Below are 10,626 nucleotides of genomic sequence, written 5' to 3' on the forward strand. Positions count from 1 at the left end.
TCAGGCAATGGGAATGCTTAAAAATATTTGGAATAATAACAATTTTTCTGTGCATACAAAAATCAAACTTTATAAGGTAATGGTTAGGAGTATCTTAATTTATGGACACGAGTCTTGGTACAGCACAGTGACTATGGAAAATAAATTCTTGGTGTTTGAAAATAAAGCACTTAGAAGAATATTAGGAGTTAAGTGGTGGGAAAGGATACCAAATAGTAGAATTAGAGAAATAACGGGAGTGCAGCCGATCGATGAATATGTTAGATTCTCACGATGGAAGTGGCTAGGACATGTGTATAGGAGACAGGGAATAGTACGAGGTACACCAGGGTGGGTGGCACCTGGTAGGAGAGGTAGAAGAAGGCCAAAAGAGACGTGGGTGAGGACAATGAGACGGGAAGCTGGAGATGAGTGTTGGGGAGATCTTGAGGAGTTAGCACAAGATAGGATGTGGTGGTGTGAGTTCATCGAGGCCCTATGCATCCCCGAGGGTGCCACAGGAAATGATTGATTGATTGATTGATCAGTCTTCATTTTCTGTCTCCTTGTTTTCAGTGTTCATCTCTTTCCTCACTCATAGATAATACAAAATGTGTGTGTGTGTGTGTGTGTGTGTGTGTGTGTGTTTGTGTGTGTGTGTGTGTGTGTGTGTGTGTGTGTGTGTGTGTGTGTGTGTGTGTGTGTGTGTGCGTGTGTGTGTGTGATCGAGTTAGTCTGATATCTAACAAAGCGTTGCAGATTTTTGGTATGAAGGAACTTTTGATGTAGGCTTTTTCGGAGAGGTACATTATTCAGTCAAATTTGTCCTTAAATTTATCATGCATTTCTGTCTCTGAAGGACCATACCATTTTTGTATCTTACTGTATTTATTGTAGTTATTGGTAGACTATAAATACTTGTGAATTTTGCAGTAATTATGAAAGAAACGAGCATCCTCACTTCAGTCCTTCATCATAATTCATGGGTAATTAATATGAAACTGACGTGGGATAATTAACCAGTTCATTACAGGTGATTACAGGTGATGTCAGGCAATCTCCAATACACCTCACCTTTTTCTCCATGAACTCTTTAAATCCCCCCCAATACCCTGCCATTATTCCGCCACCATCCATCACCATTACCATGCTTACTCTCCCCCACCATGGCCCCCCTGGGTGATTATAACACAGCAATAAAACACACGCTTGTCTCTGCCCGGGGTGGAGATTATTATGGGTGGTAGGCTGAAAATAGGAGAGAGAGAGAGAGAGAGAGAGAGAGAGAGAGAGAGAGAGAGAGGGGATATTAGGGGGAGGTGGGTGTAGGTAAGAGGAAGGAAGAGGGGTGAAGGGAACAACCATTATGCCACAGTACATGATATATACACGTCCTAGCTGGCCATCCATCTTGTAGGCCTCTCCCTTAACTACACATTACCACAGGCCTAGCCCACCAAGCCTATCCATCAGCCAGTTACACCCTGGCTATCAAACTCTTCATTTTTTATTCAAGAACGTAATCATTCGCTTCCTCCATAAATCTACTCTCTAGGTCTCACATGTCGAGTTTATCTATCTAGACGTGTGCTTGTAGTGTATCTATTTGGCAGTCTTCATTTTAACACTTGTCTCTATAATTCGGCAAGGTAATTACTCACTTCCTGCATAAATATAACGCTGTTGGTTTGTATGCTGAGGTTATTCGTCTGTCTGTGTGTCTATAATGTGCCTGGTCGACTGTGTGTGTGTGTGTGTGTGTGTGTGTGTGTGTGTGTGTGTGGTCTTCATACATCTAACCATTCACCACCTCCTCTCCACGTATCTTATCTATCGTGACCCTCCTGACTTTCAGCTTATCTCTTGTGTCCCATTCTTCTTACTTGTACTTAATTCATCTCAGAGAACACTACGGTACTTCATTACAGCGAGATCTAGTACCAGGGTCTGTCTCTAATTTTTGTTGATTAATACATAGCCATTTTACGAATACTTGTTTGCTTTGTTTTTTTAAAAGAAATGGTCAGAATATATTCATCTTAATATTGACAATCTTTCAAGTACACAGATTCTTCACACTCTCTTCATTCACTCGTTTAAACAGGCTTATTATCTCCTATCTATTCATCATCATCAACATCTTTCCCGTTCATCATCAGTCATCGTTATCATCATCATATCCGTTCATCCTCCTCCTCCTCATCATCATCATCAACATCTTGCCCGTTCATCATCAGTCATCGTTATCATCATCATATCCGTTCATTATCATCATCATCATCATCATCATCATCATCGCATTTCCCAAGCGGGGACGAGGTCGAGAGATTAGATACGAGAGAGAGAGGACGGCTGGTGTCTCGTGAGAAGGGGGGTCTTTTGGGGAGGTCTTTTGTTTATATGGACAGATAAGCTCGGAGGTTCTTTTGTCGAGGCCACCGCTCACAGGATGCAGCGTTAGAGAATATAGGTAGGTTGATAGAGACGTAGATAGATAGGTAGATAGATAGATATAGACACAACAGATAGATAGCTAGTTAGACAGGTGTAGATACACACAGACAGCTAGATAGACAGACAGGTAGATAGATAGCCAGATAGATATACAGGAAAGGAAGATATCTATTTGTTTAGCCCATTATTTAAATAGGCCTACCTACCTGCGTAGCTACCTGTTTCCTCACCTGCCCTATGTTTAAGCCAATAATTACAGGTGGGTGGGGGCCAATTATGGAGAGTGGGGTATATAATTTACGAGTCGGGCTGGTGCTGCTGGTGTGGGCTCGATGTGTGACCCTCTCACCTCCATATATCTCAGGTTAATGAGGGACTTGCTGAGCGGGTGTCACAGGTGTGGGGATCAGTGTGTGTGTGTGTGTGTGTGAGAGAGAGAGAGAGGAGCTAAATATGTATCCAAGAGAAAGATAAAACGATATAAAGGAACAATAATTAAGAGAAAATGGGTATAGCTTCTTTTGCATTATTTTAACGGTAGACATAAATAATTTCAGACCGATGTTACCTATAGTGCCAGTAATAGGGATTTTAATATTGTTACAAGGACTTTTATCTGCTGTACTTTTTATTTTTGTTATTTATTTTTATTTATTTTTATATTTTAATTTTGCACGCACGGTCGCCGTTACGTTCACCTCCCTTTCTGTTTAGTTCTAGAAAAAGAAAAAAAAAAGATGTAGTAAAACGTCATTAATCCACATCATTTCTTTAGATTTCATTACATTCACGGTTTTCATGCACTATTTTTCATACTTCAGAGGATATTACTCACCTAGGAAATATCTCGCGCGCTTACAGGATATATGAGGATGAGAACTAGTTACTGTAATAAAACCAGTCAAAATCCAAGCCCCTCATTTGAACCGAAGATGAAGGTCAATGATGGTGGTCTATTATATTTTATCCCTCCTACTTCTCTACGATTTTACGCAGCATAGAGGCGTAATCTAGCTCAGAAATAGGTAACTGTAGAATCAAAACTTCCCGTATTTAAGAGCACTGTCCCTCAGGTAACAACCCTTATATAAGGCTAATGGCATCGTTTAGAGGGTCATTCGATGGTTGAGGACACTGTAGTTAGCCTCTTGAGGACGATTGACATGTTTGTTTTTTCAATCCACCTCAGAGGATTTTATCCAGCATAGAATAGACTTCTATTTCCTTTATCTACTGTCAGACGATTTACTTAAAGATAGGGAAGGCTCTATTCTGTGTCCGTTATCTACATCCAGACGATTTTTCTTTTCAGCTTAGGGTAGACATATCTTAAGTTTTATTGTTGCTCTCTGTAGACAATTTTGTGTAGCTTTGGAGGGACCTTTTCTTGTGAAGGAGAGATACCGGTACTGCTTAACACCTTCACAGTCATATGTCTTTTCCTAAGCTAAACAAAGGCGTCTAGAAGTAGCAAGAGGAAGATATAAAACAGGTCGTTGGAGTGAAGGGTTAGCCACTTCAGTATCAAGACGCTGTTTTCCTATACAATATTCTCTCTCCCGCCAAAACGATTTATTTGTTTTAGTCAGTGGGTTAGAAATTGTCTCAAATAGCCTCTTCAGAAAGAAAACGTATTGGTGTTGACTTGTATTTTTTGTGTTGTATTCTTTTATTATTGTATCCAGTTTATAAGAGAACCGTCGTACTGAAGGGGCCACAAACACTCTCCATTAAGGTGAATCCTAGTAATGAGGGTGGTTGATTTACGTACGCTAATTATGTACCTGTCTGTTTATTTATTTCTCCGTTTGATTTATGTACACACACACACACACACACACACACACACACACACACACACACACACACACACACACACACACACACACACACACACACACACACACACACACACACACACACACACACACACACACACACACACACACACACAACCATTTCCTGCCGACAGTGTACGAAGCATATAGATGAGCTGTGAAATCGGTTGTTTACAAAAGGCCCGGAACCCAGAGGACCGCAAAAGAGACCAACATGCCTAGTGGAGACGTCATCCCACGGGAGGGTTACCGCCACATGGACATAACCGGCATTACCATCACCAAAACAACCCTAAAAAAAACTGGTCTGTCTTGGCCGCTGTCGACTTGTAGGGCTGTTAGTGCCTCATCAGCCCTAGGACCTCATTTTCCTCGTTCAGTCTTGCTATCCTGAGGCGAATCATATAGGTATTTCCTGCTCTAAAGTGACCCTAAAGTAAACTAGTAAATCTTGGCGGATGTCATGTTACTAGGCTATCAACACTGCTCTGCCTTAACCACGGGATGTCCCTCAGACGCAAGACATTACGAACAATCACCTCGACCTTAATGGAGACAGTTTGAGACCGCTTTACTGTATGGAGTATTTCCTAAGAGACTGTCTGGAGGCATTAACATCCCAGATAGAGAGAAGGGCAGGATCTTTATATCATTGTGGGCAATAATTGATAAGTATATTTTTTTTAGTGGTAGGTGGGGGCGCTCATCATTCACTCACTCGGTTTAGTGCTGCTCTCGGGTGATTGCCCTCTCCTCTCTTCCTTCCTTCCTTTGTCTTCTATCTTTACATCCTTCATTCTTTCCTCTTCCTTCTCGTTACGGGTGACTTTACACGCCCTAGCTCTTCTGTCTTTCTTTCCTTCATTCTTTCCTCATCCTTCTGCCTACGGGTGACTCTACACTGAATGACAAGCCAAATGGTTTCCTGTACACCAGACCATTTACAATGCTGGGTGGTATCCATATAACCAAATTATGGCGCCTCGTGGTTTAGTGGGTATTTAAGGCACTCCAATCGGATTGAGCCTGTGCAGGTTTCTCACCAAGGGGTGATTGGGGTTTATTGCTCACGTAATGCCACTCAGGGATGAATGAGGCTAGTCACACATCTTAAATATCAGGACCAACTTGCCTAACCCCAGACCCCTACGCTCCTCATGAGACAACACAGGATTAGATGATGATGATGACGATGATGACATTATCTTAGATCACCGTATAGACTGCGGTGGTGAAATATAGTTAAGTACTCGACATATTACTTTTCTGTTACAGACTAAGACAGTAAAAAAGATAAATAAAACAAATTTTCTAGTCACCCTTATCTAGAGATTTCATTGGTAGGTTTTGCTTGGGCCTAGGGACGGAAGGATTGAAAAGAGCGAAATGGGCTCACTTCTTGTTTTTGTTCAGACAGAACCCTTTTAAATAAACCAACGCCAGACCCACACATCCCAGCTTTTAGTGCCCTCCTCATTCGGTGTTCAGTTTTGGCCTAACTCAGTCACAATGGTTCGTCTACATTAATTCATCCAGCGCTTACGAAAAAAAAAAAAAAATGTTGGGATACCGAAAGGGTTAAAGTCAGTTGTGAGCCAGACTGAAGATCCATGGCATTTTAGTTCCATTTCACCTTACGATGGAATTTTTTTTTAGTCTTACAGTCACTCTACACCCTCCCAAGTACACTCATGATTTTGAAGAATGTATTTATTTTATATTGACTTTATTTTGGTCTCCCCCATGACGTAAACTACTTCACACGAAATCAAAGGTTACAGAATCAATTAAACCATTATACCAAAACCCAAATGAATGAATCTTGCCTGGTTTTATACAGAATGTGTATGTGAGAAATAGGTGATGATGATGAGGAGGAGGAGGTGGAGGTGGAGGTGGAGGTGGAGGTGGAGGGTATATAAAACCAGAATTCCCCCTTCCCATTTCCATGCCAGTTAGAGTTAGTCGTACAACCCCCACTATTGCCCTCCCCCTATCTCCCCCCCACCCCATCCCACGGTACCAATGATCCTGGGTATTGAGGGAGGGGAGGATGGTAAGAAGGATGGATGGGGGAAGATACAAAGGAAAAGAGGGGTAGGAGGGAGAGAAGGAAGTAGGAGGGAGAGCGAAAGGGGAGGGGTAGGGATGATGGAGTGGGGAATGTAGGAAGAGTTGAGTAGGAGGAAGGAGAGAGGGTAGTAGGAGGGAGGAGGGAAAGAGGAGGGAAGGGAGGAAGAAAGGATGTGTGGCTGGATAATTGTAGGAAGGAGAGATGGGAGAGAAAAGGGAGAGGGAAGAGTAGGAACGGGGAGGGGGGAATAGGGGTGAGGAGTAAAGGACAAGAGGTAAGGATGGGGAAGTAGGGGCAGGGGGAGGGGGAAGGGGGAAGACCAAGAAAGAAATACATAGGGGGAAGGGGGGAAGGAAGGATCGCGGGGAGGGTGGGGTTAAATGAGGGGAGGGTAGGAGTTGGAGTCGATGGGAGGGGTGGTGATGGGAAGGGGTATCTAATGAGTGGTAATGGGAAAGGTATTATTGGTGGGATAATTGGGGTACAGGATGTCATACAGTGTCCACGGGGCTCTATTAAGTGTCATACCATCGCTACGCATGACTTGTTCCCACTGACTTCCTTTGTCGTGTCCTTAGTTGGCTCATACTTATTTTGCTGTTTCTGTATACTACTACTACTACTACTTATATTTCTCTTCGTTGCTTCTTTGTTTTACCGTCTTGTTTCTACTCATTATAATTTTGATTCTGTGACCACCACCTCTGATAACAATTTTTTTTTCCTGGTGCACATGTAATATCATACCTGCCGCCATTGCACGTGTTATTACTTGAAGTGATAACAAGTGAAATTAATTACATGGGGTTAGTCAGAGTTAAATATAATACATATCTTTCATACTGAATGGAATTATTAAGGTATGGAGAATTGTGAACAGTCAGAGTATATATAAAGATTCAGTAGGGTCGTTTATTTATTTATTAATTTTTTTATGTGGCTGGTTATCTCATTTCGAGTTAAAGCCCAGATAACATATAAATAAAAGCCAGTAAATAATTCTAATGATAAACGAGTGTCAATGCCAGTGAATAATTGCTAGAAATTGATCTGTATGGTCGTATTTTTCACTAAAGTATTCACCCTGGCTTTTCACATATATCTTTATCCACTTCATTCGTAATACTATATCATCATCCTGTTACTGCTACTGCTTCTCTTGCATCATCATACTACAACAACAACAACAACTACCACTACTGCTACTACTACTACTACTACTACTACTACTACTACTACTCCTATACTACTACTTCTACTACCGGTACTATTATTGCACTTTCTTTCCAAATGACATCTCCAATGGCCTCCAACTTCCTCTTTAGAACCATTCCTCTCAACTTACATCGACTTATATCGACTTCATTTATATCACAATGCAGTTGCCACAGTAATCATATACTGTATATCTCTCCACGCATCATCTTCGAATGTCCTCCAATATCCTCTTTCCAGTGAGCCTTTTCTTATAACTGTCTCATTTATTCCCTAATTAAGTGAATACAGTAATTATATATATCTGCTTGTTACTCCCTCAAATTACCCCCAAAACATCGTAATTTCAGGTTTCCTTTATCAACTTAATTCCTAATACAGTACCGGTAACTGAAGCAACTACATATCAGACCAGTACAGCTGCTATGATACCGGCCATTATCTACTAGTGACCCTACTACTACTGCTGATACACTGGTTCTGCTGCCCCTGCTGCTTCCTTCTACTGCTATGATTATTCTCTGCTTTGCCGCCCCTACTTAGATACGTTGCTGTGACTGGTATCATTAGAGGACGATCATTTCCGCTTCTACTTGCATTTCTTTTTATTTCTTCGCTTCACCTGTATACGTTGCTTAGTTGGTTTATTTTCACCTGACGGAACTGGACCACTGCTACTACTTGGATACGAACTTATGATTGAATGAATGTCGTTGAGTCTTAGTTATGTGTTAGATATGAGTCTCCTTGGATACTGTAAAACCAGCTCTCCAGTCTACCTACATATGGTCACAAAATAAGCTGAAGGGGGATAGGGATCTTCATCTGGCTAGGAAACTTTTGCACACAAGCACAATAGAAGCTGACAATAACACACACAGGTTGAACTTTGACCATGTGACCTTGAACTGGTTGTCAAAATCGGTTCCCTTCATCTTTTTTTTTTTTTACCCTAAACTCTTCCACCAAGTTGGCCATGTGACAGACCTTTGATGTATAAATTTTTTTCAAGCAATAGGTTCACACAGACACACATGGGTAGAACTGTAACCTTGTTCTTTGATCTTGTTATAAAATGTTATGTGCTTATGTATGTTCTTTAGTAATACCTTTAAGAGACATGTTTATTTCATCTGCCATTTTTTTTTTTTTTTAATTGGTGTGTGTGTGTTGTTTATCTTTACTTTTGTCATGTATCTCACTTTCTTTTTAATCTTTCTTCAGCACATTTTACAGTGTGTTATATTTTATCCATGTTTACCACCCGCATTGCTTTCCCACATGAATATTCTCCCTGCCCTTATCTTCATCATCTTTCTCTTGCTTTTCATCCTTCGCTTTCTTAATGTTACACCACATTACATTTTCTTTCTGCCTTCCCCTTCCCCATTTTCTTTCTACTCGTCCATTCTCAGTTTTCGTGTTCTTTCTCATTTTCTCCCCACTTCTTCCGTTTTCCATCGTCTTCCTATTCCCCTTCCCTCCCCGTTTCCTTCCTATTTCTACATGAGACTGCTTCATATCTCAGCGACAACTCCCCCGTCCCCTCCCTTTCCTTAAATTCTTTTCTAATTCCATTCCACTATTTTCATTTCCACTTCATCCTTCACAAGTTCATCCTTTCCTTCACAGTTTTCCTCTCACCCTTCCTATTTTCCCACTATATTCTCCATTTCCGTCTCACCTTTTCCCTTTCTGTCCTTCCTCACTATTCTCTCCTTCATTTTCATTTTTCCTCCCACTCTCCCCACTTCCCTCTTACACTTCATCTTCCCTCATCCGTCTCGCCTCATCTACTTTCCTTCCCTCTTTCTACCAGTATATACCACAACTTCCTAGTAACTTCTCACCATTTTCCCCACCCTCCTCATTCTCCATCACATACATCTTTCCTCAGTCCTTCTATTTTTTTTCCCCCTATCCCATTCCTCCTCCCTCCAACACCCTTCCATCCCCCTCTCACCCTTCCTTTTTCTTTCCCACCCTTTCCTTCTCCCCCTCAGCTTCACTTCCTTCTTCCTTCCGCTTCCATCCCGCTCCCACCAATTTTTTCCCCTCCCTTTCCCTCCTTCCCTCTTCCCTTCCATAGTCCTCCATCCTCTTCCCACTCCTCTGTTTTCCTTCCCACCATTTCCTTTTCCCCCTCAGCTTCCCCCTTCCCACTTCCTTCTCACATCCACCATCGCGCCCTACCACAACTACGCCCCCTTCCCTTCATGCACACTAAAAATTCTTCCCTTCCACTCTCCCCACGTGTAATCGCTCTCTTCTCATTTCTCCCACGGCCAGTCCCTTCCCTTCCACCTTTCGTTCTCTCCCTTTTCGTTTCCCACCTGCCTTCCAATCCTTCCCTCAACTTTCCTTCTCATTTCCTTCCCATATCCACCCCCGTTTCACCTATCTCTCCTCACACCTATCCCACTTCTTCTCATCCATCTTGATTTTCCGTACTGTATCTCCCACACTCTTTCTCTCCCTCCCCTCCTTTCCTTCCCCCTCTCCTTTCCTCCTCCTCCCTATCCTTTCCTTCCCCCTCCACCTCTCTTCCTCCTTCCTTGCCATACCTGCCTCATACCTAACCTGCCTCTCCGTAAGACACGCCAAAATTTACGCTCCTCATTACTGCATATTATTTCAAATTACGCAAAGCTCGTGGTACTTCACCACCCTTCCATTTTTGTCTCCCATCTCTCCCTCTTTCCTCCCATCCCTCCATCTTTCCTCCCATTCCTCCCTCCATCCTTCTCTACTCTCCTTCTCAGTTACCACCCATGCAGTCCACTCCTCTTCCCTCCCACCTTCATCCCCCCCCCCCGTCCACTTCCCTTCCTACTTCCTTCCCCACCTCTCCCACCTTTCCCTCTCCCTTCCACGTTTTCCTTCCTCTGTTCCCGCGCTCTCTGTTTCCTTTCTCTCCCCCCTTCTTTCCCCCTCAACATTCCTTCACACTTTTCTTCCATCCCTCCCACCTTTGCCTTCTTCCGTTCCATCACTCTGTTTCCCTTCCAGTCCCCCCTTAACTTTCCGTCCCTCCCCTCCCCTCCCCATCCCACCTTTCTCGAATCC

The sequence above is a fragment of the Coenobita brevimanus genome, chromosome 107, assembly GCF_032717465.1.
Source record: "Coenobita brevimanus isolate Jiangsu-jjx chromosome 107, ASM3271746v2, whole genome shotgun sequence".
Lineage (NCBI taxonomy): Eukaryota > Metazoa > Arthropoda > Malacostraca > Decapoda > Coenobitidae > Coenobita > Coenobita brevimanus.